The sequence below is a fragment of the Bos indicus x Bos taurus genome, chromosome 18 (assembly GCF_003369695.1).
Source record: "Bos indicus x Bos taurus breed Angus x Brahman F1 hybrid chromosome 18, Bos_hybrid_MaternalHap_v2.0, whole genome shotgun sequence".
NCBI classification, from domain to species: Eukaryota; Metazoa; Chordata; class Mammalia; order Artiodactyla; family Bovidae; genus Bos; species Bos indicus x Bos taurus.
The window spans coordinates 51,394,323-51,417,801 of NC_040093.1; the positions used below are offsets into that span (position 1 = coordinate 51,394,323).

Sequence of the window (23,479 nt, forward strand, 5' to 3'; positions counted from 1 at the left end):
CCAACACCACAGTTCAAAAGCATCAGTTCTTCAGTGCTCAGCTTTCTTATGGTCTAACTCTCACATCCATACATGACTACTAGAAAAACCATAGCTTTGACTAAATGGACCTTTGTCAGCAAAGTAATGTCTCTGCTTTTTAATGTGCTGTCTAGCTTTTTCATAGTTTTTCTTTTAAGGAGCAAGCATCTTTTAATTTCATGGCTGCAGTCACCATCTGCAGTGATTTGAAGCCCAAGGCAAAAATAGACTCCTTGTCAGAGTCTTCAATTTTTATTTACTTCTTTACAAAGATGGAAAAATTCTTTCCTCCAGTTGGTAAAGGTGCAACGCAGACTGGCCATGCACGTGTGTGGTCCCATCACAGAGGGAGGAGGTGGGAGGGTGGGTGGGTTGGTTGTGTCTTCCTCTGGAGGCTGAGTGCCTGTCCTGGGCCTGTGAGAATAGGTGTGTATATATGTTGAAATGGAAGTTAGAAATGTGAGTGAAAGTTAGAGGCCTTTGTACACTAAGACATATAGTCTTCTCTTTTTTTCTCTTACTACATTGTGCGCATCTCTTCACTTCTTGAATTGCTGGATGTTCATTTGAAATCTGAGGAAAGAATACAGAAGTTTACCCATGTGCCCCTCTTCCCTTCACAGGTGTCTCCCCGCAGGTGCTGGGCAGCGACCCCTGCTTGCAGGGAGCCGGGTCCCTGAGGGGACCTCCTGTGCCCTGTGGTCCTCCCACCCCTGCCTGGTGGCTCCCAGGACACAGAGGCCATGGGGAAATGACCGTGCGTACGCTTCCTTGGGTGCTGGGCCCTTTGCAGCCTCTTCCTGAGGGAGTGCTTTGCTGAGCCATCTTTCAACAAAGGCGCAAGTGAAGTGAGAGCCCCCACCAGATTGTTCCAGGTGTTAGGGTTCTGGCCTGTGGCCTTTGTTCTTAACGGGGCGTTTGGAGGAGTCATGCGTATCCAGGTATCACTAGCAGTGGGGAGCCCTGTGTAAGGTGGCTTCTACTTTGTGACTGGAGTTGTGGGTGGCTTCTGACTTGTATTTGTTCTTGCTTTTTCATGCATAATGCAACATCCAGTGGGACTTGGGGCAGTTGGCTGTGTGCTGTAGAATTGAGACTCGCTTGGGGTTTTTTGGGACTTTTCTGGGGGCAGAATTTAGTTATATTCTGGTGTAGTTCAAATATTTTAATTTTTCCCTTCTAATAATTTCTTGTGTCTAAGAAAGGAACTCCAGGAAGAAGATGATGTGATGAACTTGATCCATTTTTATTTATACTTGAATTTCTATTAAAATACATAAGTAGTCATTCTGGGCAGGCTTCTTTGGTGGCTCAGTGGTAAAGAACCCGCCTGCCAATGCAAGAGATGCCAGAGATGTGAGTTCGATCCTTGGGTTGGGAAGATCCCCTGGAGTAGGAAATGGCAGCACACTCCAATGTTCTTGCCTGGAGAATCCCATGGACATAGGAGCCTGCAGGCTACAGTCCATGGGGTTGCAAAGAGGGATACGCCTGAGCGACTGAACAAGTTGGGGAGAAGCAGGAGCGCCTGGGCCACATAGGGGACTTGTGAGGGGATCCTGAGGTCTGGAGGCCTGGAGAACCGGTCCCACATGGTGTGGACACTGCAGCCTGCACTTACATGTCACTCCTGCAGCAGGCTGTGTCCTCCTGGGGCTGGCGCAGGTCGAGAGGGCACTGTCTTTGGCAGCAGCTGGACTGTGGCCGGGGCCTTGTGCTGGGCTCTTCCCAAGCTCTGCTTCCCGGAAGCCTTAAGCAGGTGCAGAGTGCAGGGGTGGGGGGGCCCGCCTGGGCCAAGCTTCTTGGGCGCCCTCTGTGTGTCCAGGCTCCTGCTGGGGATTTCATGGTCTCACCTCCAGGCCCCTTGCGACTCGCTGACCTGGTTGATTTTGTCTTATTCTTCTTTTAGGTGTGAGCACCAAGGAAAACCTGGCTTCTTTTCCATATTCTTGACACTCAGGAGTTTTGTCTAAGCTTCAGGGGTGAAGACCTTTTCTACACCTTTTCTACACCTTTTCTACACCTTTTCTACACCGGAACCTTTTCTGGCTTCCGGTGCCCCTTCTGTCCCTGCCAGGGTCCGGGCACCCTTGGGGCCTCTGCCAACAGGGCTTGGCTCTCCCTCACAGTAGTGCATTATCACATCTAACTAGAAGCTGATCGTGTGTGCATTTCTTACATCCTACACAAATGCAGTTAGGAGGCTCTTTGAAAATTACCTTGGAAATAGAACTGGAAATAGACTGGGCAGGCACTGCTCCTCAGGAGAGTGGTTTTAGGTGGATTCTTCTCAAAAGCAAAACTTCATGTTCTCTTTGCTGTTTACTTGTTGCAGGACATATGCTAGGCTAGGCTAATTCTCCCTTTTTAAAAACCTGAGGCTGTCAGGATATCAAAGTCAGAGGAGGGATGGATGTAGGAGGGTGTGGTCACAGCATCTGTGATGGTGTTCCCCTGTGTTCCTGGCAGTTGGAGGATGTGGGGTGATTGCTGGGCGCTCAGCACTGGTCCCGGGGAGAGGAGGGGGTTAGGGGTGCCGTGTGGGGGGTAGGGTGTGGCTCCCAGGGGCAGCACTCCGGGCTCTGAAGAGCTGGCAGGCTTGTCCTGGGTTTGTGGGGTCGAGGATGGCCTAGGGCCCCGGAGCCCTTCTCCTGCGGTGCTTCCCTCAGTGACCCCAATGTTGTTCTCCGACATTTGTCTGTGTCCTGAAAACCTGGGTCCCTGCCTGTTCCTGTGTTCCACAGAAGAGGCTCTGCTCTCACCGCTCAACGTGTGGGGAGACGTGTCTCCTGTGGGCAGGGGGTGGGGGGTGGGGGGGGGCGGTAGTCTGGCCATGTGTGGGGTGGTGAAGCGGTGCTCCCGGCTAGAGTTGTGGGGCTGGAAAGCTCGAGGCAGAGTGGGTGCTGGGCTGTCTGATGGATGGTGGTGCTCCTCGCCGTCTCCACACAGTCTGATGTCCTTTGATGAGCAACCTCAAGCCAGGGCTTAGCCTTCCAGGGACGAGTCAGCTGTTTGCAGTCACCTCTGGCCTGCTGTGCAGAGATCTGGGCTTCGGGAAGCTTGTGCCTGGGTGCCCTGTGCTGGCCTTGGTTTTGGATCATGCCTGGTGGGTGCCGTGGATGCCTCCAGACCCTTGCTGCCCGGCTGGCCCCCTCGCACCTTGTGGGTGGAGCCCTGCCTGGTCTTTGGTTGGTACTTGTGGTTGGTTTCTGTTTGTTAGAATTGGGAAAAGTGGGCTTGTGTGCTGCTAAGCCCCCGGTGGCCCTTGTGCATTGGCCTCCATCCCTTCCCACGTCTGGGAGAAGAGGCAGTGGACAGAAGTTGTTTGCTTGGCTCCTCTGGTGCTCTTGATCTGTCGGATTTCAGGTGCCGTCCAGGGATGGACGGAGTTCCTGGGACCGAGGTCCAGGCCTCTGTAATGGGTAAAGCGGCTGATGCTGACAGCTGGCCCCCCTGCACCTCTCTCCCAAAAGGAGGCTGTCTGAGAAAGTGTGTTTTCACGCTCAGCTGCTCTTCCCAGCAGAAAGCCTTTAATGCACAGCAGATCTTGGGCGAGCAGCCACTTGCAGTTTTCCATCTGTTCAGTTCCATTTCAGACGGAAGTTATAACTAGAGCGTCTCTGGGCATGAAAACCGTTCTTGCTGATAAAGTCTTGTGCGCACTGCTGTTTGATGTGGAGGCTTGCAGTGCAGTGTGTTGTTTGAAAGTTGCACAGCCCTGTTTATCTGTGTTGAGTCCTGTTACTGTTTTACGCAGGAGCATAGAACTCATGTAAATACTTTCCTTGGTAAAACATCTCAGCCAGTTATTGTTGATTTCAGATTGAAACTTTCCATCAGCTTTTGCCCCAGCACTGGTGCGTGTGAATGCTCCCTGAAGCTGTGTGCCTGACTGAGACTCATCGCCTGTGCAGCCTGGCCGTGCTGTGTCCTGTCTCACAGGTGCACGTTAGCACAGGCTCGGCTCCTGCCGCCCTCCAGGGACAGACCTCTTTGTTCTCAAGTATGTCCTTCTGAGCCTGGCTTGGTCATAGGTCATTGTTTTGTGCCCCTGCTTAATTCGTACCGTTCGTGTATCTCTTTACATGTATAAAAGGGTGTTCCTTACTTGTCCCTACAGTGTCCTTAATTCATTTCTGTTGCTTGTAAAACCTGTTGAAAGGGATTAACAGGTCTGGTTGGCCCTGGGTGGGGAGGGTGTCGCTCCCACAGTGTCCACGTGTCGTGGGCAGGTGACGTGTGTGACTCTCACCCTCACAGGTGTGCAGGGCATCTGCCTGGGGAGTGTGCCTCCTCTGCGTATCACCCCCCCAGTTGGAGGGCTCCTGATGCCGCGAGTGCAGGTGCCTGTTTGTTTTTGCTGAGAACAGGCCTAGCATCAAAGACTTCACATTTGACAGGTTTCTTGGCTAGAATAAAAATTCCTATTTATCTTTCTAGTGAAAGAGGGAGAGACCGGCTCTTGTGGTGAAGTGCTGCTAAGAGTGGCTGTGAGCCAGCTGCGGGAGTGAGGGTGACAGCCTGGAGGCTGGCTGGGGCCGAGGGGCCGGGATGGGGTCGGAGGCAGCCGGGAGCCCAGGCCTTCCTGCTGCTGGGGGAGTGGGGTCTCCTGTGAGGGTCTGGGGAAGAGGCTGAACCAACCCGAGTCTGCCTTCTTAAGGATGCAGGCTTCTCCACAAGGTGTTTACGGACATCTTTTGGAAACCAGTGTTAGGGTGTGTAAAACTACTCCTGAATGACATACTCCAGCTCAGTAAAATGGATTTGTTTTGGCCCAGAACCTAGAAGTATTGAGAGGGAGAGATGAAGACAAGCTTGCAGGATCTTGTCCCCCAACCAGGGATTGAACCCAGGCCTTGACAGTGAAAGCGCTGAGTCCTAACCACTGGACCACCAGGGAATTCCCTAGAATTGTCTTTGTTCAGCATCTGTTTTGAACACAACTCTAGGGAAAGGAAAAGGAACAGTCTTTGTCCCTTGTTAACAGGTGGCTTTCTGAGAAGTTTCCAAAGTTTGTTTGCACAAGATTCATCATGTCCGAAAACGTAGTCTTAATTATATTTTGAAGAGTAAGGATGTGGACTGTTGAGATTAAGCCCCAGTAAGAAGGAAGGAGGCCAGGCCTGTCGCCTCTCCCAGGGACTTGCGTCCGCCTGGCTGCCCTCTCCCTGCTCTGTCCTTTATGGTTTCTGCACCCCTTGTCTTGTCCGCGTGGGCTTGGTGTCCACGAGGGATGTTCAGGCCTACCTAAACCCTTCACAGATCATTGAATTAATGCTTATTACTTTACTAAAAAAATATTATATTTCTAGGATTTTAGTCACAGTTCACCTTGATTTTAGACTTTTAATTAGGAGCTGTTTAAACTGGAATAAATTGTTTTGAAATCTCCCAACAAATGCAATGCCAGGTTGAACTCTCTGGTGAATTCAAAAAGTGCTAAAGTCACCGAGGGAGGGCATGGGAAGGTAGGTTTCCAGGAGTGGCAGTCATTGGCCAGCACCATGAGGTCACTATGGCAACACTGGGTTACGTGGACTGCCGCGTGCAGCTTCTGTTTAATTATGCAGGATAGGTTTAATTTTTTAGAATCAGGTTTGCACATCTTTGAAATCATTCTTTTGAAGATTGATTTTTTTTCTATGACTTTGCATTTGTTATTGGGTAGCATAATATATTCTGACACTGGATTTGCGAAATTAAAAGTAAAATATGTAATAGACTGTTGTGTAAATTTTTTCAGTCTTTTCAGAATGAAAATTCACTTAAATATTTTAAGACTTGTCTCCCAGAGTTTGAGCACATGCGCAGTGCTGTGGGGAGACTGGAGGAGGCACCAGCAGGACTTGCAGCCCCCAGAGTGGGTGTCCCTCTTTCTGGCCCGCAGCCCTCTCCAGGGCTCCAGCCCTTTGGCTGTTGGGTCATACTTTTCTGGACCCTTGGTTGGGCTCTGGTTCCCATGCGCCCCTCCGCGGGGACCATAGACATTTTATCCCGATGTGTGTGTTAGCTGTCCATTGTTCAACTGCAGCACCCTGGGATCTTTGGAGGACGCCTGTGGTGTGAATTGTTCCATTGTCCCCTTGAAGACCGGAGAGGAGAAAGAGGCAGGGAGAGTGAGGTAGTAGAAAGAGTGCAGAGCTGGAAGCGAGGGCACTGTATGTTTCAGAACTGCAGTGAATCCCTCTGCAGCTCTTCTTCTGAGAGCAGAGTCACAGATCACAGAGTTGAAAAGTTGGGCTTGACTCAGCTCCCAAACCAAGGACAAGCAGAGGGTGTGGGCCTTGGTGCTGCAGAGCACTCGGCCTCGGGCAGGCCGTGGGTCCAGACCCGACTGACCTCTGCTGCGGTGACTGCTCAGCCTGCCCAGGGTCTGTGTGTGAACACGTGGAGTGGACGCTGTGCTGGGCTGGGTTTGCCTGTGGAGCTGCGTATGGCTCATGAGGCTGTTGCGATGGGACCAGTGTTGTGGACAGCATGGCCATTTTCACAGGCCTCAGTCCTGAGGTCTGTCCTGTGTGTTTCAACTTCATCTTGAATATTGCTTTGCATTTTAGATCAATTTTCTTACACACACCATCCCCCACAAAATTTTTACTAGTAGCAATTTAACAATCATGTTAACGTGAACTCAGGCCAGCAGCAGCCCAGACACTGCGCAGCTTGTGGGATCTTAGTTCCCTGAGCAGGGGCTGAGCGCGGGCCCCTGGCAGTGGACGCCCAGTCCTAAGCACTGGACTGCAGGGAGTCCCGTCACCCACACCCTTCATCACTGTTTTACATGGAGCCCGTTGTCACTTGTTTTTCCTTTTGATGCCGTTTTTAGCACTAAAAGGGCATATGTATTTGATTCCATTTTCTTAGAAGTAAAACCATTAACTTTGTGTTATACATTCAGAGATCACATATTGGGTTGGCCAAAAAATTCCTTCAGTTTTAAAGTAAAAATAAGATACATTTTTCATTTTCACCAAGAACTTTATAGAACAGTGTATTCACTGTTTTGTTCCACTGCCTTCTGCCATTTTTCAGGTAATTTCATAAAAATCTGCCTTCCCAAAGCTTTTTATCTTTTTGAGCAAAGAACTGTTTCTGGTGCCTTTTGCAGTCTTCCAGGGAATTGAAATTTTTTCCATTAAGATAATTTTTAAAGATTCAAGTAAATGAAAATCTGAAGGTGCAATGTCTGCTGACTATGGCAGATGTATCAGAACTTCCCAGCCAAGCTGTAATAGTTACTTCCTGGTCATCAAAGAAACATGCATTCTTGTGTATCCTGATGGAAGATTATGTGTTTTCTGTTGGCTATTTCTGGCTGCTTTTCGTGGAGTGCTGCTTTCAGTTGGTGTGATTGGGAGCATTACTGAATTAATCATTTGGTTTTCTAGAAGGAGCTCATAGTAGAGGACTCTCTTCTAATCCCGCTGTATGCACACCACCACCGGCCTTTGGTGAGGTTAGTGGTGGCTCATTTTGCTTGCCCCAAGATCTCTTCTGTTCCATATTATTGTGCAGTATCCACTTTTCATCGTCTGTCACAATTTGTTTTAAAATTGGAACATTTTTGTTTACATTTAAGAAGAGAATTGCATGCGGGAATACGGTCAATAAGTTTTTTTTTTGCTTAACTTTATGTGGAACCTTAACATCAAAGTGATGAACATAATCTAGATGGTGCAAATGATTTTCACTGCTTGATTTGGATATTTTAAGTGTGTCGGCTCTCCCTCGTAATGTAACGTTGATTGTTCCCAGTTAATGTCTTGATTTGATCGCTGCCAGCTTCAACTAGTCTACCTGACTCTGGAGAATCGTCCAGGGAGAAACCTCTAGCATGAAACTTTGCAAACCACTTGTGACACGTTTGGTCAGTCACAGCCCCGTGTCCATACACAGCACAAATCTTTTCTTTGCATTTCAGTTGTGACTTTACCTTTCTTGAAATAGTAAAGCATAATATACTGAAAATGTTGCTTTTCCCCCATATTCAGTATTAAAACGCACACACACAAATTCACCATTTTTGAGTTTTTAGAAAACGTGTGCTGATGTGACAGCCGTCACAATATAATCTAACAAAATTGTTTTGAATCAAGTTAAAGACATCTAAGCACTACTGGAGAGAGCCATCTTATGGAAAAAACAGAGTGAACTTTTTGGCTAACCCAATATAGTTGTGCTCATGATTCATACATAGAGCTGCTTTTACCTAAGTATCGTCCATCTTTCAGAAATCTTTTGTTTTTACCGAAGACAGTGGAACTTATTAACCTTCAGTGCTAAGTAGGAACGGTAAGAGTTTTGTTGTTGTTGTGTACATATGTGCATTTTGAACAACAGCTGCCATGCATGAAGGTGATGCTCTGTCATAATAGTCACCTGTGAGATGATCAGAAGGATGTAGTTACATTTGATGCTTGAGATAAAGTCCTTTTATTTTGAAGGATCTGTGCGAGATCCTCTAGGACAGTGTCTTCCAAAATGTGAATCATGACCCGTCATTCTTAGTTAAGAAAATCTCCCCGCCCCAAGGACATAGACACAGCTTTCTGTACCGTCTGAAAATGTTGTTGTATTTCTGCTGTTTATGTTTGAGCCTGTACTCTGTCCCAGACTGATGTCTGTGCACGAGCTGATTGCTCACAGCTTCACCCATGGGCGGACTGCCCTCTGCTTGCTGATCTGGAGTGCCTGCTGTCATCAATGGGGTCTCCCTGTGTGCCCACGGTGCTGGAGCTTGTGTGCGTCCCATTGGTTGCCTCGTCTGTCCTGGGGACACGGTCCCGTTTTTCATCATAGGTTCTAACTGTGCTGATGTCTTGAAATGCAACTGGCTTGTATGTGTTCATCTGTATTTTGTATCCAGGAATTTCTTTTTCTACAGATGAGAAAACTTAAGACTGATACAGGCTGTTAGAATGTACCCAGGGGCACTGCCAATACAGTGGCATGGTCAGAATTTTAACAACGGCCATTAGACGCCACTGACTCTGACCTGAGCTTGCATGCATGGCCCCACGTTGATCTTCAGGAGATTAACCTGGCTGCTTGTGAAGGTGGTGAGCTGGCACTCACAGATGCATCAGGGGCAGGAGAGCTGTGCCCAGGTGCATGGTCTGTGATGGCAGTCAGTGGAGTGTGCAGCCCTCTCGGGAGGAGGCCCTAGGGGCAGGGCCTCACTGTGGCCTGCCTGCTGCTGGGAGGAGTGCAGGCGCCGAGGCAGACAGTGCTCCGTTTTTGGTGTATATTGAAGACTTTGTGTGACTTCTGTCTTGTATTCTCAGTCATAAAATACATAAGTGTCTTTTTTAAAGTTTGTTTATTCATTTACTGGCTGTGCTGGGTCTTGGTTGCTGGGTGGGCTTTTCTCTGGTTGCAGTGAGCGGGGCTGCTCTCTAGTTGTGGTGCGAGGGCTTCTTACTGTGGTGACTTCTCTTCTTGTGGAGCACGCGCTCTGGGCCACGCAGGCTTCAGTAGCTGCGGCTCCCGGGCTCTAGAGTACAGGCTCAGTATTTGTGGTGCCCGGGCTTAGTTGCTCCACAGCATGTGGGGTCTTCCCAGGCCAGAGATTGAACCCATGTCTCCTGCATTGGCAGGCGAATTGATCACCACTGAGCCATCAGGGAAGCCCTATAAGTGTCATTTTTGACTCATGGAATGAGAGCCATGTTCCGTCCCCTCGCAGCTTATACATTGACATTACTTCACTTAGAGATCTGTCCTGTGTTTTCATTGTGGGTCTCTTCTCAGGAATCTAACTTAGTGCTAATGTCATTTTTCTGAAAATGGTAGCATACATGTCAGGTTAAGTTTGGGTGAGTATGATTTTTCTTCACAATTCTCCTTGTCAGCTTTTAGGAGATTGGGGACAGTCTGTGCTGAGTCATGAGGCCCCCTCCCATCTTTTTAACGATACCATTGATAAATGTATATTAAATTCAGAATTTCACTAACTTGGGGTAAGCGAGTCAGTCCATCTAAGAGCTGCTGCTGCTGCTGCTGCTAAGTTGCTTCAGTCATGTCCGACTCTGTGCGACCCCATAGATGGCAGCCCACCAGGCTCCCCTGTCCCTGGGATTCTCCAGGCAATAATACTGGAGTGGGTTGCCATTTCCTTCTCCAATGAATGAAAGTGAAAAGTCAAAGTGAAGTCGCTCAGTTGTGTCTGACTCTTAGTGACCTCATGGACTGCAGCCCACCAGGCTCCTCCATCCATGGGATTTTCCAGGCAAGAGTACTGGAGTGGGGTGCCATTCCCTTCTCCAGGGGATCTTTCTGACCCAGGGATTGAACCAGGGTTTCCTGCATTTCAGGCAGACTCTTTACCATCTGAGCCACCAGGGAAGCCCCTGATCCTTACTTCAAGATGTCTCAGCTGATAATTGGTTAGTTTACTCTCGTAATTATAATTACTGAAAAATATGTAGTTAGGGCTTCCCTGGTGGCTCAGTGGTAAAGAATTTGTCTGTCAATGCAGGAGACACGGGTTTGATCCCTGGTCTGGGAAGATTCCACATGCTGCGGAGCAACTGCGCCCACAGTGCCACAACGAGTGAGCTGTGCTCCAGAGCCTGGGAGCCGCAGCTACTGAGCCTGTGTGCCTGAGGAGCTGTGCCCCATGGTGAGTGGAGCCTCAACCGCATGAGGAGCCTGCGCTCACTGAGACTAGAGAAAGCCGCGAAGACTCAGCATAGCCAGAAACAAATACATAAAATTATTTAAAAAATAAAAAACAGAAAAGTCTACAGTCAGGATGTTTTGTTTGCACGTGTCCTACAGTGTGCTGTTGATGTATTTAAGTCTGAAGGAAGTAGACAGTGGCTCCAGGAGGCAAGGGCTGCCCTGATGCTCTCATGCGTTTTGGTCTGAGTTGCGATATTCTCGCTGAATGATCATTCTGCTTTGTTCTCTTCTCACACCCAGGGTTTGAGATTTCCTAGTAATACTTGCTGTAAGGAAACAATGTGTCTTTTCTACTGGAGTTTCTCTTCCTGCTGAGGGTCATCTGCCAGGAAAGAAATTTGGATATTAATGTTTTAATAGAAGAATTTACTCACTTTTCGGAATGGAGATTCTTTGCTTGAGGGGTCTCCTGGAAGACTGGGCGGAGGGGACGCAGGTAGACCGGTGGGCGTCTCCTTGCTTGGCGGCAGAGCCTGTCGGCTGACGTGCTTGTCACTCTAACAGTCTAGCACTGTCATTGCAAGAGTGTCTTCTGGAAATTTGAGGTGGTTTAGAAATGAGGTGCAGCACCAGCACATTAGGTTAAACACAGACATTTAAAAGAGGAAGATCTCTCCTTCCTTGACTTGACAAGTTGAAAGCACGTTTGTGCAGGCAGGGCGACTGCGACCGAGGGCTGGTGGGTGGGCGTCGGGCTCCCAGCAGGCCGGTCACCACACTTTTGCGCACACCTGCCGGTTGGGCCGCACCCCACCCTGTAGCCCTTTGCACAAGGCGTTTCAGGGTGCTGTTGCTGTGATTGTGTGTTTGTGTAGTCTTCAGGGTGGGGACCCCTCTCACACCCAGGATCACAGCACAGATCACTCACGACACATTAGATCACTGGTAGCCCAAAGACGATCTTGACCTGAGCCCTGACTTCCTATGAGTGGCACGGCCTAGCTGGTCCACACTCTTTGCTTTATTAGGAAGGCTTGGGTCCTGCCCCTCGGAGCAGATTTTGGACCCAGGAGGCGTGTGTCTTGGCAGGTATTGTGTCAGGCTGTTGGGTAGGCTTTCATTTGGTGGCCAGGCAGCTGGGCTGGAGCACGGTCAGTGGACCGGTAGCTGGCGTTCTTATGTCCTTGTGTTGACAGATGGACTTCGGGTCCCCTCTGAGCGTGAAGCTAGTCCTGCTCCGGTGACTTCCGTGGAACCCTCTCATTTCTGTGGTCTTCCATCTCAAACCAGCCCTCTCCAATGTATTTAGAGGGTGAGGGTGGTAAGGATTCTCAAGGTTTTGTGTTTAGGGGTTTGGGTAGGCAAATGGGACTAGAGCAGTGATAATGTATTAGATTTGCTTGGAAAATATTAAAACAGTTTTGCAATACTCACCCCGAGACACAGAATCTGAAGCATCTTCCGGGGTGGGAATGTTCCGGGAACAGATCACTCAAGATTGAAGTCTTTGAAATACAAGGGCATGTCTTCTGAGCAACCTGTTGTTTCTTCTGAGCCACTTGTTTCCACCTGGAGCGTGGAAAGTCCTGGGTGGCGGTGGAGTCTGAAATTCCTGGTGGGAGCTGGAGACTTGGAGGCCAGTGTCTGCGTCGTTGGCCCGGTTTCTGTGGTTAAAGAAGAGCACGTGTGTATGTCACGCAGCTTTCCTCACCCAGTCTCTGCAGGCTGAGGGAGTGCTTCCAGTCTGAGCACTTAAGCTGGCTTGAATGGGGCTGGTTGAACACACCTTGTTTTGCATTCGATACTCTGGCTTGGAAGCTCCGTGGTGGGAGCGAGGTGGAGGAGGAGCACAGTGTGCAGGTGGGTGCGGCGAGGGCTGTCGCAGCTCTTGAAACTGGTGAGTCCAGAAAGGAGACCGTGGATACTTCGTTTCTGGACATGCACTGACTTGGAAGTAAGGCAGCCCCCGGCGCTCTGGGAGACGGCATGCTGGGCCTGTGACCTTGAGAGCTGTCAGGAGCCCACCGGGCACCATCGCTTGGCTGGGCTAGAGGGACGCAGTGGCCGGGGAGGGCATCTTACTTACTGTGTTTTTACCTCTGGTTAATTTTGCCCACTAATCGCATGTATTTGGGGTGAATTTTTACTTGGGTCAAAGGGTGATTGGGAGCTGGGTGGATTGTAAGGGCACGGATGCTCGGAGGTCTAGAGCCGGGCACTTGACTGTGATCTGGGAAGTGGCCTCCTCTCCGCACCCGCTCTCCCAGGGATCAGTTGTGTGCTCTTGCTCCGAGGCCAATGCTGGGCCTGCTAGTGCCCAGGGCGCGGTGTGCAGCCCCGGAGTTGAGCACAACCGTTGTCTTCCAGCATAATGGCCACCTGACGGAGAACCAGAGAGTGGGCCTGGAGAACAGCCCCTGGACACGGGAGCGGAGGGGAGCCATCTCCTGTGAGGGAAATGGGGTGTCTTCCAGAAACTGGAAGCAGTCTGGAGTTGCTGGGGTGCCTGTGTCCCCGGGGCGCACACCTTTAGTGGGGTGCCTGCAGTGGGAACCCGCCCTCCCAGCAGGAAAGTGGGAGCTCCTTTGCTCTGTGTGTGTGTGTGCGTGTACGTGTGTGCACATACGCATGTGCGTCATCAGGGTGGCGTCTCAAGTTTGGACTCGAATCCACCCCTCGTGAGCCCAGTGACTCCTGTGGGCAGAGTGGGGTATGTAGGGATAAACGAGACACGGCGCGTTCCCTTCCCAGCAGCGTGGTGGGGGTTGTGATGACACGGGTGGGGAAGCACTGGGGCTGCTGAGTCAGGAGTCTGGCCGGCTGGTGGGGGCTGAGGCAGCAGAGGTTTGGAGCTGGATGACTCCAGGCTTCTGTCTAGGGTTTGGTCATGAGCTGGGCACAGCAGGTTTGGACTTGGAGGATCTTCTAGACAGGAGTGCCCTGAACCAGGGCAGGAAATACAGTCGTAATTACCTTGGGGCTCGTCTGTGTGCGTGTGTGATGTGGCGTGTCTCTGGTGTGGTGAGCTTTGTGAGTTCAGTGAGGAGCTCTGAGCTGGAGATTGGGAATGGGGTCTAACAGAGGGCTGCTCTGATTGCCCCTGGTGGGCCCACAGGAGCAGGAGCGCTGACAGCAGAGAGGCTGCTGCGGGCTGTGATTCTGGACACAAGTGTCACGGCCGCAGCCCTGGCTTCTGAGACGGGGTGTCTGTAGGGCCAGGCGCCAGTGCCCCCGGCCACGGCAGGGGACAGTGTCCTCTCTGTGGAGAGTGGGGTGCTGACTAGGAATTCTGAGTTTGCTGGGAGCTAAACACTGGTAGTCTGTTTCCTGACTTAGACCCCCAGGAAAGCTGTCTCCTGTCTTGGTGGTCAGGGTCTCCAGTGTGTCTGTGATGTCTGAGTGACCGTGTTCTGTGTGGCTTGTTGTGTGGAAGGGGTGTGGGCGCTTAGCACCCTAGGCCCAGGAAGTGCCCAGGGTGGTGGAGGGTGGTGTGTCCCAAGTGACAGCGTGCTGGTTTCAGAGACTGAGCAGTAGTTGTTATTTGCTGTATTCTAGGTGTCGACTTCATCATAAACACTGTGTTATCCTGTTACTGTCTTAATAGGAAAATCAAGACACTTAGGGAGCAGCTTGTGCTTTTCAAGAAAACCAAGGTGTGGTTGGAAGCTGCTTTTCTAGTCCTTGTGCTTAACGTCAGCTTCAGAAATCCTGTGCCAGCAACAGGACAAAAAAGTCCTGACCCAGCTGTGTACACACACGTGTAGCTCATGTGCAGACCCTGGGAGTCCACTGTCCACGAGCGCTTGTCCCGCCAGCCGTGCCCGGTTCCTGTCTGCGCGTCCCATCCTGACATGGCACCACTGGTGTGTGTGAAGATGGGAGGGTTCTTGATGGGATTGTGGAAACCGGGTTTGTATGCTCCTGAGACCGCACAGCTCTCTCGGAAGGGCAGTGTTGCTGTGACCCTGCCGTGTCACCTCCTCTTCCCGCTGGCAGTGTCGCTTGTTCATACGGCCAGGCCACAGTGTCCACTGATTTGATTTCTGGCGTAGGTCTTTGGAGAGGCTTCTCAATAAAATCTGTGTTTTGTTTTTTTTTTAATAGTGATTTTGGAGGATCATATATGGTACCATTTGCTCTTCTTTTGATACTAGATTTTGACTTTCAAATAGTTGAAGTTGCTGGTTTTGATGTAAAAATATTTGATGAATGAAAAGATGTTTTTAGTTGTCTGTGTACCTTTAAACTCCTAGTTTTGAATGAATACATTATAAATCAAATGTATTATTTCATGTACCTAAATTTTTTATTATTATTTTATTTTTGGCTTTGCTGGGTCTTTGTTGCAATGTGGGGGCTTCCTCTGGTTGTGGTGGGGAGGGGCTGCTCTTTGTTGCAGCACACAGGCTTCTCGTTTCGGTGGCTTCTCATCGCGGAGCACCTGTCCTCGAGTGGGCAGGCTTCAGCAGTGGGGGCACATGGGCTTGCTTGTCCCGCAGCATGTGAAATCATCCGAGACCAGGGCTCAAACCCGTGCACTTTGCATTGGCAGGTAGATAGCCATTGAACTGCCGGGAAGTCTCAAGTTTCATGTGTTTTTGAAAGACCCAGATACATTCAGTATATCCCTCCAAGACATTTTTTCATTCATTGATAAGATTTTTGAGATTTGCTTCTGTTGTGTAGCTGCAGCTTACTTGTGAGTAAGGGGGCTGTTTGCCTGTGGCTGGCCTGCCCACGAGGCCCCTCTGTGTGATATTTCTTAGTGACATTGATGACACGTGCTGGTCCTTGTGGGGTCGCCCAGGCCCTCTGGCTTCTCCTGAGCTGGACCTAGAGGCACGTTTCTGACCTTGGATCCTGGGAGCTCATTTGGTCTGAATCATTGTCCTTTGCCTTTGCGGGCAGGTCCCTGGGTAGGTGAAGGGAGGAAGTGGGGAGGGGACAGTGTCGTGGGACTGGCCTGTCTGAGGGGCAGGCGTGGCTGGCGTGCGGGGTGAGTTCCAATTTTACTCTTGAGTGTGACAGTGAGTCTGTAGAAGCTACAAAATCCGTAACTCTGGCAGAGGCTTACTGTCAAACTCCTGAAAGGAGAACGTCTGCAGATGGCCCTTCCAGGGCCCCAGGCCTCAGGCGCCTGCTCTGGGGAGAATGACTGGCCCGTTCCGGTGTTCTCTCCTTAACTGGCCTTTCTGAGCAGTGCTGTCCAGGAGCGGAGTCCAGACAGAGGTGTCTGCTTAGGGTGCCCTCCCTGAGTCCCGGGTGTGAGCGCCTCTCCTGTACAGCCAGACACCCTAAAACCTCGGGGTTGTTGGAGTGACCCAAAGTGAAGGAAGGGCCATGGTGTAGTCCACACAGAGAGAGGCGACATTACGAAAAGAACTGAGGGGAAATTAGTATTTATAGGCGCTCACTGGATCCTCTTGTTTCAGAATCTCCTCACCGCTGCTCTGGGACACGCCTCTGTTGGATTTAATTTACAGTCATCAGCCACGGCTTTCAGCGATGGACTCGGTAAGAATTTTATTGCACCTGCTCTCTCTCAACAGTTTGTATTGTTTTCATTGGTTTGTAAAAAGAAGTATTAAAGTCATTCTTACCTCTCCTTGCTGGTTTTCTTGGGCTTGATAGAGTTTTGTCTCAGTATCTGGGTTTTGTCTTGGATTTCAGGGAAACAAGGGGCTGCAGGGTGGTGGTGAGCCCTGTGGGTCAGTAGGTAGCTTCCCTGGTGTCCCAGAGAGAGGCGCCTGTGGACACATGAAGACGCTGGGCAGCCTGGTGTGTGCCGAAAGTTGACTTCTTACCAACGTTCTGTCTTAGTGGCTCTCTCCCCAGGTGACCTGGGCCCGCGGCCCGGCTTGCTCCCTGTCTGGTGCTCTGGGCCTGTGGCGCTCGCACCACCTGAGCGTTGTCATCCCTCCGCCGGGGAAGCGGGGTGGCCCATGCTGCTCTGTGTGCGGGCCGGCCAGTAGGCACACGTGAATTTCCTTAGGTTTGAGGCCCGCGTGTGTGGTTGGTGGGTGTGGGGTGGGCTCTTGGCCGGGTTGCCTTGAGCTTGCCTTCTCCTGGGAGTCCTGGTGCAGCCTCAGCCTGGCTGGACACTCTGCTCTAGGATAGAGTCCTCCTCCCTTAGGGGACACGTCCCAGGGGCAGTTCCTCGTGTCTTCTGATCTGTGGATTGATAACAGTTGGAAAGAAAACTTGGCTCCTTTCAGTGTTTCATACCTTGACCTGGTATTAAGGTTTTAAAGCCAACAGCCCCAGAGTGTATTCTGTGTGTTTTGTGCTGTTTCCAGCAGACAGGGAAGAAGCCTTTCCTGCTGCTCAACCCCACAGACTCAACCCTGCCTCAACTGTCCTCTGTGCGGCCACTTTGAGATGCACCTGGCCGGCCTCTCTGATGATAGAAGTGTTTCCTTGGAAATGGAGTTGAGTGCGATGGAGAACTCTGAGTTTGCAGGGTGGTCTGGAGTGGGAGAGCAGCCGGCCCGGCCACTGGTGGGTGGTGTGGGGTCGGGGTGTGGTGGGCTCTGTTGCCCCCGGGAGGCCCCCAGGGCGGTCTTCCAGGATGAACCCATGCATTCCAGGGCAGCCACTGAGAGCCTCTGCCCTGGGGCAGGAGGCAGAGGGGAGCCAGGCCCACCCACACCTGCAGGCTTGAGCCTGGCCTTTGTTTGGAGACTGGAAGGCTGGCCTTAATTTATGACAAGAAAAAACAAGATGCTGCCTAAATGAGGTAATTAGTAAGCATTTGGTGATTCTTGATGAAAAGAAAACAATTTACCAGCCAGGCTGCTGACAGGTTCCGGGGCTGGCCTGATGGCTCTAGTGGATTTCGAGCAGTGGGCGTGTTCCTGTTTGGAATGCTGTCTGAGATGGAAGGGTTGTCATTTTGACAGTACATCACACAGGTAATCCAGGGTATCTAATGCTGTTGATCACTTTTGTGAACCATAAATATTCAGTCAATACTGATTACACTGATTATAATTGTCTTCAGAAATCCACTGTTTGGATGTGATAGAGATGAGGGTGTGACTGCGGGTGTGAACACTGGTGGAAGGGTCTACATTCCGTGACCTTTCCTAGCATCTGAAGGCACAAGTTTAAAAACACTAATTTTGCAGGCTTTGTAATGCTTTTTCATTGTTATTCATATCATCCATTGTTCTTAATTTTCATTCTGACCACATAAGGTGGAATGTGAACCACTGAGGTCCCATCTGAGGTCACCGTTTCCAACAGAGGTGGCTACGTGTTTCCATCTGTGCGCGTGTCCCTCCCCGGCATCCTTTAGGGCCCAGTTTGGATAGACTCTGGGCTGGTCTGTAGTGACTGTGGCTCCGGGGTCCATGACGGGGCGGGCTGATTGGATTTGCATGGTTTTTTTTTGGATCACACGGTTTGAAGGTCATACTGTGTTACAGTTATTGACCCTGCCGCCACCTGAGCAGCATCCGGCCACTGGTGGCTGTGGCCCTTCACATCACAGCACACGCGGTGTGCCTTGGCTGCAGGGCGGTGGCGGGTGGATTTGCAGTTGGTGAGAAGCTCATAGATCATAGTGTGCTAATAATACATTTGCCTGTTTAACAGATATTTGTCAGGATTTAAAAATAGATAACAAAGCACACTTTTTGCTTCTTTCTCAAAGAAATATGCATAGCTAATTATACAAGTAAAACTTATGTATTCTAGATTTTTGAGTATAATAACTTTTTATTATAATTTTAGAGTTCTGGCTGCTCTAGGCTCTCTTAAAATACATACAGAGTACGGAATATTAGACGCCATTTAAATTAGGCTTCATTAAATGCTCGCTTTTGTTCCTATAGACATTGGCCACTGTGTTTACACGCTTTCCCAGAAAAGTCCTCACTCTTGCCCGCCACAGGTCTTGGTGGTCAGTAAACACTGGGTCTCTTACGCCAAGACATTTGAGGTGCTGGGAAAACTCGTGTGGCCAAGGAGAGGGTTTGGGAAGCAGGCAGGTGAGAGAAACAGGGCGTCTGGGCCCAGCTTGCACCCTAGTTCGTCCGGGTGTTTCTGGCTGCAGCAGCCTCAGGGCTCTGGTTCCACACAGTTGTGCTGGGCAGGAAGGAGCTGGAAGGGCTTGTGGGCTGTTAGTAGCAGCTCATCTGTTGCTTATAATATTGCAGTCATTTTCCTTCCGTTGTTAGCAACAGGGATTCTCACGGAACCAGTGTTCTTCGTATTTATTTATATCTATTTGACTCTACTGTGTCGCTTGTGGAATCTGAGTTCCCCGACCAGGGCTTGAACCCGGGCTTCGGCAGTGAAAGTGTGGAGTCCTGACCACCAGGGACCACCAGGGAACTCCCTATTTTATTTTTTGAGCCATCAGATTTTAAAAGCTGGCTAAAGGGATTTCCTCCAAGTGTTATGTTGGAGGGTGAAGAGATGGCCTGCATCTGCTTCAGAACAGAACTGCACAGCTTCTGTGAAACCCGAGCTGAACTGGCCTGTGGGGCCAGCATGGAGTCCCTCCTCCTTCCTGCCGCCCCTCAGGACCGGGCTCTGTGAGGCTTTCGAGGTTTCTGCAGGCCGGTGTTTGAGGCCATTCCTGAGTCCACTTGGACCTCAACGGGAGGAGGAGGTTGGGTAAGGTGGTGGAGGTGCTGTGCGCTGGTGGATTGTCTGGGGGCTGACCAGATGGAGGTGGGGAGGAGGGTGTGGGCGGAGGTGGGGAGGCGCCTTTGTGGCTGGACGGTGTTTACTCTAGAATAGATGCCTTTTTTAAAAATTAATTTTTGTTGGTGTCTAGTTGATGTATAATGTTGTGTTAGTTTCTGCCATACAGCAAAGTGGCTCAGTTATACATGTTTCCACTCTTCTTTAGATTTTATTTCCATATAGGTCATTACAGAGTGTTGATAGGGTTCCCTAGAGTTATCAGTTCTATACGTAGTAGTGCTTATCTGCCATGGAATTGGTACCTTGATCGTCACTTGTGTTGTTGTTCAGTCGCTCAGTTTTATCTCTTTGTGACCCTTTGGACTGTAGCCCACCAGGCTCCTCTGTCCATGGGATTCTCCAGGCAAGAATACTGGAGTGGGTTGCCATTCCCTTCTCCAGGGGATCTTCCTGACCCAGGGATCGAATCCGTGTCTCCTGCATTGGCAAGAGAATTCTTTACCACTGAGCCACCAGGGAAGCCAGACATTTGTGTTGCCCTTGGGGAATAGGGATTTGGGTATTCTTAGTGTCAAGAAAAGGGATGGTGGTGAGGTTCTCGGTGTGCTGTGTTCTGAGGGTGAGGATGCCATGTTTGATCCGCAGTTATCTGCTGGGGGTGCTGCAGGTGGACTGAGGGCTGACCAGAAGGCGAGGAAGGTAAGCAGAGCAGAGCCAACAGCAGTGCAGAGCCGTGGCCGAGGGTAGCGTGGGCCCCCGGGTTGCCATCAGGAAGGCGGGGCAGGCAGTGCTCGTGTGCTCGCTGTCTCAGCGCCTGCCCGCTCCCTGCGTCTGTGCAGGCAGAGGCCCTGGGGCAAGGCCAGAGTGCTGGGAGGAAGGAGGGGGTGGGAACCAGCTCTTGGGAAGTCACGTGGCACTTAGGCCTTGGACTCTGTGGACCTTTTGTGAATGGGTGGTTTATCACAAGTAAACCCAGGGCCCTTGAGCACCTTGGAGGGTCCTGGCTGTCTGTGTGGGTGGGGTCTCATGGGCCGTGCATCTGCATCTGGTTCCCAGCCGACTGTCCACTTCAGCCTCCTCCAGGAACCTCCTCCTTGTCCATTTTCTCCATCTCCTAGTTAGGGTCAGCCTGGGTTTAAAATTTGTTCTTGTTAATTTTTGGGGCAAGGATTTTTTACTTTTTTAATTCTTCTGTTCTTTTGAAAAGTTTACTGTCTAGCTCACCTCCCCTGCGCCTGGCACCCCTGCGTGTTTTCGTCTTGGCCTCGGGCAGAGCGGCGGACGTAGGGAGGAGCCGCAGGAAGCCTGGGCTGCAGAAGCAGGACAGTGGGTTCCTGCCCTGTGTTTGTGTGTGTGTGTGGGGGGGGGTCTCTAGAGTCTGTGTGAGTTGGGTGCTGGAGCCTGTGGAGTCAGCGCTGCTGTAGCCCAGCCTCACAGCTAGCATGTCGGATGCTGTCTTGGCTTGAGGCCTATGGCATGAATGGGTCAGGGGACGAACAGGTTTTCAGCCTTGCCTGGGGGGCAGGGCACAGCTGGAGAAACCCTGTTGTGGGCATTTTTATGGGAAAAGCTATGATCAGATGTGTAAGCTCCTCTAATCTCCTTTAGCTAATACTTCACTTTTTTTTTTAGAAGAAAAAATATCCCTTTTCTTTGTGCTTGAGTCTGCACACAACATCTCCCTGGCATCCTCCATCTGGTGACAGCTGTTCTTCAGGTCTCTGGGTGGGGTCTCCATCTCCCAAGGCTAATGTGGGAGGGGTTCTACTCTTCCAGGAACCTCAAAGGGCTGTGAGCGGCACCAACTGTCCAGACACCTTCACTTTTGTATTTCTTCCCCATTCCCCACACTTTTCAAAGACGCTGAATAGTAGCATTTTCAAGGTTCCATAACTATCAGCAGCAGACTGAGTGCATCCTGGAGTCCTGGTTACACTGAGGAGAGAGGTCACCATGCAGGCGTCTGCCTTGAGGGGGGGCAGGGAGCGAATGCAGGGGCCCCTCTTTACACTTGTGCCATGGTTGTGCTGCAGTGTGTGTGGTGGGGGTGGGTGTGGGTTTGTGGTGGCTGTGTGGTGTATCTGTGGTGGGGGATACGTGGTGGTGGGGTGCTGTGTGTGTGGGTTTGTGGTGGCTGTGTGATGGGTGCTGTGTGTGTGTATGTATGTGGGTTTGGGCTTGTGATGTGTATAATGTGTATCTGGTGGGGGAAATGTGCAGTGCTGTGTATGTAGGTTTGTGGTGGCTGTGTGGTGTATCTGTGGTGGGGGATACGTGGTAGTGGGGTGCTGTGTATGTGTGTGTGTTTGTAGTGGCTGTGTGGCTTATCTGGTGTGGGGTATAGTGGTGGGGTGCAGTGTGTGGGTGTGTGGCATATCCGTGGTGGGGGATATGTGGTGGGGTGCTGTGTGTGTATGTATGTTTGGGTTGTGTGTGTGTGGGGGGGGTATCTGTGGTGGTGGGGTGTTTGTGTGTGTGTGTATGTGTGGGGTGTCTGGTGGTGGGGTGCTGTGTGTGTGTATGTGTGGGTTTGTGGTGTGTGTTACAGGTGTCTGTGGTGGGGTGGTGTGTGTGTGTGTGTATGTGTGTGGTGTGTGTTACAGGTGTCTCTGGTGGTGGGGTGTTGTGTGTATGTATGTGTGGGTTTCTGGTGTGTGGGGGGGTGTCTGGTGGGTGTTGTGTGTGTGGGGGGTGTCTATGGTAGTGGGGTGTTGTGTGTGTATGTATGTGTGGGTTTGTGGTGTGTGTGTGGGTGTCTGTGTGGGGGGGTGTTGTGTGTGTGGGGGTGTCTATGGTAGTGGGGTGTTGTGTGTGTGTGGGTTTGTGGTGTGGGTGTCTGGTGGGGGGGTGTTGTGTATGTGTGGGTTTGTGGTGTGTGTAGGGGTGTCTGTGGTGGTGGGGTGTTGTGTATGTGTGGGTTTGTGGTGTGGGTGTGGGTGTGTGGGTGTCTGGTGGGGTGTTGTGTATGTGTGGGTTTCTGGTGTGTGTGGGGGTGTCTGTGGTGGGGGGATTGTGTGTGTGTGTGTGTGTGTGTGTGTGTGTGTATGTGTGGGTTTGTGGCGTGGGGGGTGCTGTGTGTGTGTGTGTGGGTTTGTGGCGTGGGGGGTGCTGTGTGTGTGTGTGTGTGTGGTGTCTTGGGCCGTCACGCAGTGCTCAGCGCTGGCACAGGGGTCACGTGCCTGGATGTGCGCAGTGCAGGGTGAGGCCTGGGCGCAGGGCAGGCAGGACCAAGCCTGCGTACTAGGCTGACGGCAGAGCTGTGTTCTAGAGGCCCTGTGCCTGCCGTCGTGGTCCGTTTCTTGTCCAGGGAAGAAGCTGCTGTCCTGTTCACTCTGAGCCTTTTGCTCTTTGTCCTGAGGCTTAAGTGAACCTTGGTTCATGTCCCCAGGACAGTGGCCTCAAAGGAGTCAGCGGCATCTGCAGCCCCCTGAGAGGGTGGCAGGTGGAGACCGCCCAGCTGTCGGCCCCTGGGGGTGCGTGGCTGCCTGTGTGGAATGGGGCAGCGCCCGGGGCCCTGCTGGGGTGGCTGATCCCACACTGCTGCCGACGTCCTCGTTCTTGACCTGATCATTTGTCACCTTGGCCAGAGATGGAGTCGTATACCCTTTCTGCCCTCCCACAGCAGAGGGGCCCCTTGAGCCTGAGGAGGGCAGAGCCTGGGCACTGGGTGGGGAGCAGGTGAGACGGGAGGCCGGGCTGGTGGCGGAGGGCCCGGACCAGCCTTTCGGGCTACCTCTCTTACAGAAGCCAGGCGCTCTGTTCCTCTTTTTCAGGCTCACAACAGAATCAAACAGCAAGGTGTAGAGATTTCCCATACACACTCAGCGCCCACTCACTCACCCCAGAGGAGCGATTGATCTGTGTATTTATTTATTAAAAGTTTGTTTATTTTTGGCTGCACTGTTCGCTGCTGTTCGGGCTTTCTCTGGTTGCAGCGGGAGGTGAGTCCTCTCTAGCTGCGGTGTGGTGACTGCAGCCTCTGCACTGCAGGCTCAGTTGCTGTGGGGCACGGGCTAAGCTGCCCCGTGGCTTGTGGTATCTTCCTGGCCATGCCCCTTGCATTGGCAGGCGGATTCCTATCCTCTGTGCCCCCAGGCGCCTGCAGTTGATATGCTGCTGCACAGACTGGGCGTCCCCAGGGTCCGCAGGCTGCATCCGGCCTCCCTCTGGGTGCTGGCGC

The 23,479-nt window shown here is 51.3% G+C and overlaps 1 protein-coding gene across 1 annotated transcript in view; it reads left to right on the top strand.

Annotated features, from left to right (window-relative positions):
* The window catches only part of ANKRD11 (ankyrin repeat domain 11), a 119,545-nt gene that overhangs the window by 37,267 nt on the left and 58,799 nt on the right, over positions 1-23,479 (top strand). Inside the window, 1 exon segment of the mRNA XM_027513785.1 lies at positions 16,077-16,158. The gene's annotated coding sequence lies outside the window, so the exon portion shown is untranslated.